Source organism: Schistocerca gregaria, chromosome 8 (genome assembly GCF_023897955.1).
Source record: "Schistocerca gregaria isolate iqSchGreg1 chromosome 8, iqSchGreg1.2, whole genome shotgun sequence".
NCBI classification, from domain to species: Eukaryota; Metazoa; Arthropoda; class Insecta; order Orthoptera; family Acrididae; genus Schistocerca; species Schistocerca gregaria.
The window spans coordinates 286,007,252-286,018,959 of NC_064927.1; the positions used below are offsets into that span (position 1 = coordinate 286,007,252).

Here is an 11,708-nt window from a genome sequence, read left to right on the forward strand (position 1 = left end):
GTACGTTGCAAGTGTTACTCTCTGAAATGAAGAGGTTGGCGCAGGAGAGAAATTCGTGGCTGGCCGCTTCAAACCAGACAGAAGGCTGATGACAGAAAAAAGACCTTCGGACATCAATGAAAGTTTTGGGTGTACTGCAGCGAAGATACAGTGAGTTAGATAGGATGGATGATTCTGAAGATGGCAAAAAATAAATCACTAACTGGTATAAGAAAGATGAAGTGACAACCTGTAGATACAATGAGGCATATTGAAGGATATTGACTACGAAGAAAGGAGGAAGAAGGAGAAACACCAGAAATAAGTTGATGTTGCTGTGATTATCAGTGGGTATGGAAGAGCGACAATAGCGGATTTGGCTCTAGTACTGTAATTGTGAGAGACGAGCATGAATCAAGGTCCCAAACTTTGTAAACCTGAACTGCAAGGAAAAACATCAAGAAACTCCTAGAACACAAACACACAAAACAACTGAAATCGTGATGTCAGATCTGAAACGTACAGTAAAACGTGCAAAAGCAGAGGAAGAATATAATACAACAGATCGCTGGGACTGACTGGTCGCTGAAGTAAAAGGTATGAGCCACTACTCTGCTAAACATGAGCTGGCCAAAAACTTGAGTCATAGTCCAGACACTAAACACAATTTTCACTCTTCACCATGCTAGTCTGGTTATGAGCTTAAATAATGGGCGCACGCCCACTTCAATTTTCTTCTGGCCATTAATCACAATAGACAAATGCACTCAGTTAAAATTTGGCCCACTGGGATTTGCATGGCTCAGGCATCAAAATCTGGGGTATCCTCTTTTCTCAGGTGAAGTCATGTATTACAGGGCAGTGGCCGGCTGGGATGTGGGCGCTGGACAGTTCACGCCGTGGGAGAGGCCGGCCAACAGGAACACAATGGCCACATAGTTGGCTTCACTACCAGCAGCTTATTGTCTGTCACTGATGGCCACTCCCTTTCCCACCAGTACATGGATCTGCGATTCACGGGTGCGATGCAGCCTGCAGGGGAGTGGCACATTGTCTTATGTCGTGTTTCGTGCAGACATCCTTGGCCGTTTGGTCTCCTTGTTCATTTTCTCAAATTTTATCATGTTTTTGGTACCCAGGGCAATGGTGCCAGCTACTGCCAATGATGAAGCAAGTGCTGCTGGACTATTTTCTTTGACGAGTACATACAGCTGATTGTAGGGCACTAAGGGAAAGGGAACATAGGAAAATCTGTTTGCCAGTCGGTGTGGCCGAGCAGTTCTATGCGCTTCAGTCTGGAATCGCGCGACCAATACGGTCGCAGGTTCGAATCTTGCCGCTGGCACGGATGTGTGTGATGTCCTTAGGTTAATTAGGTTTATGTAGTTCTAAGTTCTAGGGGACTGATGACCTCAGGTGTTAAGTCCCATAGTGTTCGTTGCCATTTGAACCATTTAAGAGTCAAAACCTGTTTGGCTTGAAGACGCCTCATCTGCTCCAGAATCTTGAGGCTCGCACAGCTTTGCGGTAAATGCAGTCTATTCACGGGAATATCAGTTCTGAAGACATGTCTTTGGCTCATCAGTGAACAAACTATAGAACAGTGATGTGGAACACAAATGTTGAAAACCAGAAAATGAAATGTAAAATTTAAAACCTTTACTTCTTCGTAATTTTAGTCCAAAATAAAGCTGGACCTCTCTAAAAGCTAAGGTGCAGATCTGTTCCAATCTTGGTATAAAACATTGGAATCAGCCGCACCCATCTCTAAAGGGAGCCCCTTCCACGAACCCCATGGGGGTTTGCTGGTCACTGTTGACGCCGAGAAAGCGTTTCCGATAGAGGCTGAGTAGCTGTATATGGTGTGGACAGTCTTGTATAGGCGTGTCTCACCATGAGGAGGCGTCACCTGATTAGGAGCGGCTAGGCACTGGGCTGGTTCTAATGATCCTAGCGATGACTCGAATTTCCTCATGGTACATCACGTTCAACATTTCTAAGATCGTCCTAACCTATAGCAGTAGACCCATAGTAAATCTAAGGTAGCATCGAAGTCATGTATAACGTGTGAATGGAAGTGCGGCGTGCTCGCCATGTCCTGCGTCTGAGACATCTGAAAACAGTGGGAGCCTTGAAAGACGATCTGCTGAGGTATCTAAGGTGTGGAAACCATCTAGGTATGGAGCGAAATATGAGCCCGTGAAAGCTCACCGTGTCTTGAAAACTGAAGAACAGCTCAGGAGAGTTTAGAACGCCAATGTTTATGGAACGAACACAAAATTCTCAATGGATGAATTAAAATTCCTCCAACCGTCGCAATGTCAGCTGCAACTGACGAGTTGTAGCACGGCTCGAGGGGGAACAAATGATAGCGAATTCGTCAACAAACAACACTGGACAGTTACTATCGGCGTCCTACTGCTGACAGTGAGATACCCTTGTCTTGCTCCGACGGCCAGAGAGGATATTACCGAGTCGATAAGGAAAGTATTGCGGTGAGAGGAAGTGAAGGGCAGGGAAGATGAGAAGACCTCTACCACATCGTCATTCATCGACATTCTGGAGGACAGTATGCCTTTATGTAGCTATCGAAAACATACCCAGGTGGTAATGCTAGCGCAGGAAAGCGTATTCTACAGCTGCTTCCAGGAAGGCCAGGTTACCAAACGTGGAGTTGCACCTCCTGTAGCCACACTGACGGTGACTGAGCTGCCTGGATTCCAACATTCGGACAAGGCGGCGGTTAACAATCCGCTCCAAGGTACTACCATAAGTACTTGGGGATGTAAGGTCCTTCCACGCTTTTAAAAGTGGGATTAAAACTTTCTCTCACCACGAATCGTGAAAATGTCCTGACTCCGAAATGAGGTTACAGAGGGCGAGGATTAGTTCTTTGCTTCGCCAGGTGATGTGTTACAAAATACTCTAACGTGCCCTTTCGTGACAAGGCAATATGTCATGACCTGCAGAACGGACACATGTGTTCAAATGTGTGTGAAATCTTATGGGACTTAAGTGCTAAGGTCATCAGTCCCTAAGCTTACACACTACTTCATCTAAATTATCCTTAGGACAAACACACACACCCATGCCCGAGGGAGGACTCGAACCGCCGCTAGGACCAGCCGCACAGTCCATCACTCCAGCGCCCTAGACCGCTCGGCTAATCGCGCTCGAACGTAGAAATATGCTACCATATATTTAACGTGTTAGAATAAGAAACAATGTTTTTTTGTGTTACAGTGCCAAACAGCTTAAATAACGAATGGTAAATTGATTCAAGGGAAGAGCCGTCTCCGCAGAGCCGAATATCGAGTCTTGAAAGTATTCAAATGGTTTAAATATGAATGAAATATGATTTTAAAACAACTAATCCCCAACCCATAGCCGTTAAAGATTAGTATCCCATGTACAAATCAACTTCAAATGTCTAATCATTTTAGAAACGAGTAGATGAATACTTTTAGGGCTGCAACTAATATGGTAATGGCGAGACTGAAGCACATTTGATACCAAGTTGATATCCAAATAAATAAAATGGTGACAGCTTACTCACTCGTCACCGTAACCTATTGTCCTGATAACCGGTTTATGAACTCTTGAGGATTGATAACGACCCTCAGGAGAAAATCTGTCCATGTGTGAGACCACCCTCCCTCCCATTCTTCTCCCCCGCCCCTCTGGGAAATCCTCATCCCCTCTCCCCTACCGCACACTGATACCACCACAGTTTTGATATTGAAATGATTGACTAATTAATAAAACGATTCATTAATTAATCCCTCCTAATTTAGGAAATTCCCAAGCGCTCCCTTCCCAAACCCCGCTTCCCCTCCCCTCCCCACCTGCAAATTACCGAGAAAAAGGTTCGATCCGTGCTGGACTGACAGAAAGTCAACTACATTCCAGTGAGTATAATAACAAATTGTTTATCTACAAAATTGGTGAGCAAACACAAAAATCTTCCAACAAGAGAACAACGGAGATATGCAGCTGTGTAGTTACGTATTTAAGATATGAAGTTATTGCATAAGAAAGTACTTGCATCTTTCTGTCCAACAGCTCAGTATTGACTTAATGTTTTCTGAGTTAATAACATCTTTTCAATGTATTTTACAAGACCTGCTCTTCCCAAACAACAGAGAAGCTTTTTGTGCGCAGTAAAAGAAAACCCAAGCAAACTCAATTATTACACCCTCTGTAATGTAGTTGAATTTCCTGTGTGTAAGCCTTGCAATCCAGCAGACACCATCTCTTTTCCTTGTCAATTTTCAGGTGGAATGGGAGGGGGGGGGGGGGGGGAAATGGAGGGGCGGTGCTTTAGTTAATTTGTCAATTACTTTCATATAAAAAGTGTCCTTGTAACATTATGAGGGAGGGGAGAGGGGTTGGGGATATCGCAGGGGGGTGCGGAGGAGGATGAGAGAGGGATGTTGTGGGAGGTGTCTCATAAGGACGGATTATTCCCAGGGTGTCATAAATCAATGCTCATAGGTTGATAAATCACTTATCAGGACAATAGATTAAGGTTATAAATCAATCAGCTGACACAATATATTAATCTGCATATAAAATTGATATCAATAACACAGCAGTACCGCCATTACTCTATTACTGGTGTAAGATTTGCAAATATTTGAAACATATGTGTGCAGTTTGTTCGAATTGGCTAGCTGCTCACATTCTAAAATATTGGATGATCATAATCTTGGTAACTTGCATGCTGTGAAGTAAGCTGCCTCATTACACGTACAATATTTCTGCCTTTCATACTTGTATTAAACCTTAATGTAACATTATATCTTATAATGAGCAGATCATGAAAGGAATTTAAATTTTTAAATTTAGTCAATAATTTTGTGAATTGCAGAAAATCTAATCAGCAACTAGTATTCGGTGACCGTTTTAGTCGGTTAATGATGCGATTTACCTCATAGTTAACTTTCCACTCATAATACACATTACATTCATGTCATGTTATTGAACACAGTGCACCTGAAGTGAAAGCAATGAGTTTAGTTTGAGGATACTCAGATTTAATGTTTATTTACTTGTAGAACAACATGAAACAGTCCACTACTGTAACAGTATAGAAAGTCTCTAATTCTGAACTGCAGTTTTACAAAGAAATACCTTTAAAGTGTTCCAGCTTCACTGCCATTAAATGTTAAAGTTAAGATACGAGCAAAGAAATGCACAACAAATGACATTCAACAAAAGTAGAAAGTTGAATTAAAATTTGGTTATCAAAACCGGTTAACGATTGACAGGAAACAATCTTTCAAACCATGAACACTTAATTTCAAATATTTGCTAATTACCAAGTTAGCTGAAAACACATAAATCCTCTTTCATATTCACTACAATAACGAAAACTTACTGTTAACATCTTAATTAAGGAATTTACAACCAATCAAAAGGAATTGCAGAGTTGCTGAGTCTGGCATATCACAAACAGCATCGGACGTTTAGTTGATTCGGTCACGTGACCCGACGCAATGGCATAGACAAGACGCGTTAACTAACAACAGCTTGGTCCTAAAAGACAGGAAACTAATATTCACACAACGATAATTTTAATACAAGGTTTATTTCAGAAGTTAACGTGCGAGTATAAGACAAGAAACTGGCGTTTGGACACAAGTTTTACAAACTCTCAAGAACAGAGTGTCTATAAACAAATTCTAACTCACCCACACAAACGTAATTCATAATATGTCTTTCAGACTCCTCCTTCAGTGGACAGAGAACCCCCAACTTCAGAGATACTTTCAAAATTCTGATTAGTAAAGGTATACAGAATAAAATTACAAGGGGTAAGATACATAAGGAATTTTGTACTATTGTATTCTCATGACGGTGCTTTTCATCTCATTTCAACAACCACTTGTAATATTAATATTCAAACCCAGCTCTGAACGTTGATTTAATATCAAAACTTTTTTCCCTTAAAATATTAAACACAGATACGTATGCTGTAACTGCTTTGTGGAGATCTCACGACCAAAGAAGTTCACGCCCTTAGCACATTATTAAATGCACCTAGTCTTCGATATCCCCACATATCGTAACTAAGGCATAAATTTAGAACCACTCAATCAAAACTTTAAAATAACAATCAGGGCACTGCCAGAGAAATTCAGCGAACCCCGGTGTTACACTATGGTGGCAACTAGACCAGCACCGGACAAAATGATTTCAAAGCCATAAACAGCGCGGACCACGAAGCCGCTTGATGGTCAGCTCTGCAGTAGCAAAGCAGCTCACCGTTTAACACACTCACCAGTTGGCAGCACCAGAGGCACTGAAAGGTAGGAAGCACCACACCATCAAAGGACATACTACGGCGGGCGCCAGCAGGCACCAACATCCCACGAACAGCGACTGCGCCTGCCCGTGAACACTGCCTAACTCCAGTTCCGCTAACCAGGAAGACCCAGAGTAGCGCCGACCATTAGAGTCCCGAATATGATCAGTAAAAAAAAAAAAAAAAAAAAAAAAAAAACCTCACATGGTCCTGCTAAGAAACCATTCCATTTACGGAAGAATGATGTATCACTCCACTTTCTACATTAACATCTGTACTCCGCAAGCCACATTATAGCATGTTGCTACTGATGGTAAACCTCGGTATGAGCTCAAATTTCTCTGATTTATTTCCTAGGGATCATTCCAGGAGCTATATGGGAACAGGGGTGGGAGAAATAATACGTTTCTGAACTCTTACCGAAACATATACTCACAGAATTTCGAAAGCAACCTTCTCCGCGATATGCAACGTCTCCCTTGTAGTGTACACCACTGTAATTTTTTGATAACGTGTTGACGCTCTTGCCATCAGAACAATTCCCTGAACGAAACGTGCCACTCTTCATTAGATTTTCTATCTGTCTTGTATTGACCATATTTTGAAAGAATCGCAGACAGTTAAATAAAACTCAAAAATCTGTTGAACATGTCTTTTGTCAATCACTTCTTTCATACATGAATTACATTTCCTTAAAATTTTTCCAATGAATGTCAGTCTGTCATCTGCTTTCCCAGTGCCTTTTTTATATTACGGTGAGTTCTACCGCATGTAAGACGTTGTAGCGGTTTGCTTTGCTGGCTGGCAAGCTGCAGGACACAATTGAAACCCTATCGTAGCAAATATTACTTATTTTGATCATTTTTATGTCTGTAATATTTTGGGATATTTATAGTGTATACAAAGAGAATTTTCTTCTGTGTGAACGATAATTTCCATAATCAGCGTGCTTCGAGTGTTAAGTGCAGAGCATCTATGACAACCCCACTTCATAATTTGGGCTTATTGTAGCTACTAAGTGGCATTATTTGGTGGAGACCTCGACTACTTCAAAACAACCACATGACCATCGCTCCAGTTAGGTAATGTAAAACTATCGCCTACACGAACAGGAACCGGAATATAGGAGGCACACAGTTCTCAAGAACCGTAAATTCAAGAGACCAATAGACCTCAAGCTAGCAGTAAGCCGGTCGCACATTAGTCATATATCATTTTTCCGAAGACGCTGGAGAGGACCTGACGAAGTGACTGAAAGGATTGGACGAGTAGCGAAATACAACAGGCGGGAGATGGTATGACGTGATGTTTATGGCAGATGTTTACTTCTACTTGATTGGCCCATCCGGCACTACTCGTCTTTCGCGAAGCTGAATAGCTGGGAGAAATTCCAGGAGAAACTGACGATTACGTTTTGTGACAATTGTTCATTTAGCGGAAGAACAATTGAAGAACAGAAAATAGTCGGAAGAAAGAGGTAAGATCAGCTCCCGAAAATGATCGCTAGAGCATTTGTGGAAATCCACCATTACATCTCGTCTTCCACAAGCCAGGCAGTGAGAGGAATGTTACAGCTGTCGTTAGCAGAACGGGGCCAATTCTCCGTAGATTGTCGTAGGAATCTTATGCCCATCCCCTACTGAACGACTTTAATTCACTTTCTGTTCAGCTATCACTTATCTCAATATCGGCCATTTAGACGTCCGTGTTATGCACCACGATCTTCCTCGATGAAACAGTTTCGGTATGCTTAATATAGTGTTTAGTGTTTAGATCTGCTCTGTATCATCTTCTGTTTCATTTAGGTGCTAATATGGTTACTAAGTCTCTCTAGGGGAACCGCTTTATCGTAGCTCTGATCGTGCAGGAAGAGAGGTTCGTCTGTTCACGTGAAGCTGGGGGCTATGCCGGCTCTAGCACTGACAGGATCTCCTAAGATGAACAGGTCTCCGAGGGTGGACCTGACGAAGAGTGTGCGACAACACCCTCATCTGTTCCCGTATCATTTGCTAAATTCCCTCCCAATAAGCTCCCTACATACGCTGTCCAAGGTGTGATGTAATCTGTACCGATCGGTGCGTGGCACATGGGAAGATTTGTCGTGAACGGAGCCTCGGAGATACCGGGCGACCTACCTGAGCAATACACCGGCGTGATGTTTCGATGGTGTTGACCTGATACATCCCCTGTTCTTGTGTGACCAGATGGAGAACACAGACTTGTTGATACATAAAATTCCCAAATGTCAAATGTTCAGCTAATGGAAGCTGCTTCCGTAGCTGGATTAGAGGACACACCAGTGCAAGAAGTGGAAAATGTCACTGAAGACAAGGGCCAGATGAAGATCTAAGCCTTGTCTAAGTAAAAAAATTTAAGAGGATAGAAAATAATGGAGGGAGATAATTGCTTCTGAAGAACAAATGGAGGGATTTGAAAGGTCTCGAACCGAAGATCGCCAAGAAATAACTCAGACTAAGGGGGTCAAGCAGACTGCTTCCTCTTCCAAGAGAGAGAGTACTGCAACAAAGGTGGAGTTGAATACTCTCACTTCCCAGGATAACCGGATCCAGGAACAGCCGAGTCAGGAAACAAGGAAACATACTTCTGATTTTAGGATTCAGGCAATCCAGCAACGAAACACTCTAGTTAATATCACCTGACGGCAGAACCGCTAGTTTAGATAGCTCTCTTGAAAAATGTTATGGAGAACACAAATTATGGCCCGAAATACTGTAGGGTCCGTCTGGACGTAGGTACTCCAATCTTTATGAGTTGATGGTAACACCAAATTGGCTGAAGGAGATGATGCCCAAGATACCTCTGTGAGAGGAGACGAAATTGCTGGTCAAAGCAGCAACAAATTTCAAGACCGCGAAGATATCAAACTGAATACCTCAAATATTTAAGGATGTTCCATCGAATTTGTCTCCAGTGCCAGTCTCTTCATCTCACAGGAACACCAACGTCCGCAATTTTAATTCGATGATCTCTGTCCTCCCCTTCGGTTTATACCCCTCAAAGCTCCCTCAAGTGCCACATAAGTTATTCCTTGGTTTTTTAATACACTATCCGCCACCTCTGTCGATGTTTTACGTATGTTCCTCTCTCCTTCGATTCTACTCAGAACCTCTTCACTTCTTATCAGTCCTTCTAATGTTTAATGTGCTTCTGCAGCACCACGTCTCAAACGCCTCGTTTCCGTTTACCGCAGTCAGTGATTAACTATCGCACAATACTGCGCCCAAACGCACGTTTTCAGAAAATAATTTCTCATAATAACACCGATGTTTGATGCCAGCAGACTTCTCTTGATCACGAATCTCATCTCTGCGTGTGCTAGTGCGGTTTTCATATGCGCTTTGCTTCGTACGTCATATGTTATTTTGGTGACGACGTGGCAGACTTTCTTCATATCGCTGCATTGCGGGGCCCCAGTCCGACGTTAACGTCATCGATAATCCCATCTCTGTTACTCTTAGTTACTTCCGTCTGTCTTCGATTCATTCTAAATTCACAGTGAGCACTCGTTTGTTCATTCCATTTAACAGGACCAGCAGTTCTTCCTTATTTCCACTTCGAGCGAAAGTCATCGTTGATATCCTTTCTCCATGAATGTTATGCCCACTCCTCCTCCTTTCTCTTAACTCTGCTATTGCCTCTGGGACTTAGATAGCACACTTGGGTCGAAGGACTAAATTCCTTTTTACATCCTACGTCATCCGAGAACTTTGTTCTTGGTCTTCATTTAGTTACTTTTACTTATTGGTTTTTGTCCATTGTTTAAAACTATTTTCCTGAGAATTTCGAATATCTTATACCATTTTACGGCCAACGGCCTTGCCGCAGTGGTAACACCGGTTCCCGTTAGATCACCAAAGTTAAGCGCTGTCGGGCTGGGTTAGCGCTTGGATGGGTGACCATCCGGTCTGCCGAGCGCTGTTGGCAAGCGGGGTGCATTCAGCCCTTGTGAGGTAAACTGAGGAGCTGCTTGATTGAGAAGTAGCGGCTCCGGTCTCAGAAACTGACATACGGCCGGGAGAGGGGTGTGCTGACCATATGCCCCTCCCTATCTGCATCCAGTGACGCCTGTGGGCTAGGGTGACACGGCGGCCGGTCGGTACCGCTGGGCCTTCATGGCCTGTTCGGGAGGAGTTAGTTTTAGTTTATACCATATTACGTTGTCTACAGCTATTGATATTTTTCCAGTCCAATGAACGTGTTTTACCTTGTCTGAACTCTTGCTTCCATTCGCAAGATCGCCGAAACAACCCCTCTTGTGACTTTACCCTTCCTAAAGCAAAAGTCATAGTCATCTAAGGGACCTCAGTTTTCTTTCGAGTCTTGTGTGACTTATTCTTGTCACTAACTTGGATGATTGCAGTGTTTAGCTGCTTTCTGGACACTACTGGCACTTTATTGCCCTATGTGGAGGACTCTTTTCCGAAAGTATGATGGCATGACTCCAGATTCATCGACGCTACAAACTATCTTCAATAGTTGTTGCCGTCCACTTTCCATAATGATTTTAGAAATTCTAAAGGATGGCAGTCCATAATCTTAATTACACTGTGCTACACAGCTGATCCATGTTAATAAGATTCACCGCAGCTGCATTAAAGTACATTTGCTATGTCACGCACGGTTCTTTCAATGAACATCATCATATGACACTGCCAACAGTTTTCGTAACGAGTTCTCACTGAATTGTTCCGATATCATGATTCATTAATTATGCAGGCTGTTGCCAGTGTCAAATGATGACTGAATGAGTCAACCGTGACATGAAGTTTACCGATCACAAATTTTTCAGTGTTTTCTTCGAGGAAGATTTTCATTTCCCGAGTTCTACTGCAGAGATTCTATTCTTGAGGAACAGAACATTAATACAGCTGTGCAGGCTCTTATTAATTTCAGAACGTTGTCTATGCCTTCCACCTAATTCAATAACAGATTTTCCAAAACTGGCAGTACAACTGTACCAAGTACGTCTTCAGTTTCGACCTTCATTTATTCACATTCAGGAAGCCCTTCATTGTACTCTTTCCAGCGTTCCTGTAAGTTAGTCAGTTAAATATTTTTCTAATATTCAGAATGGAGTGGTGATGTTTAATGTCTAGAAGACAATGGAATCATTAAGTCTGCTTTCTAATACGCTTCCAGAAGAGAACATAATATTGGTAGCCGTTTAAAATGAAGACGTGAACAATTATGAGGCAAAACAGGTCACAGTTCACGAGTCTGAATATCAGGGTCAATTGTTAGCAAAGCCTATGCGGAACGACAGACTTAAGCATTCCTCCACTCTCCGCTACTATTCGGAAGTCGAAAAGATGGTTCACGCGGTATCAAAAGAGTGATCGCAGTTCAGTAACACAGAGTGTATTTCTTAATAGCCAACACAGATTCCAGCATTTTCAAAATA

The 11,708-nt window shown here is 42.5% G+C and overlaps 1 pseudogene; it reads left to right on the forward strand.

Moving 5' to 3' along the window:
- Positions 1–10,113: 10,113 nt before the first annotated feature.
- LOC126285483 (5S ribosomal RNA) lies at positions 10,114–10,231 on the forward strand (annotated as a pseudogene).
- Positions 10,232–11,708: the final 1,477 nt, after the last annotated feature.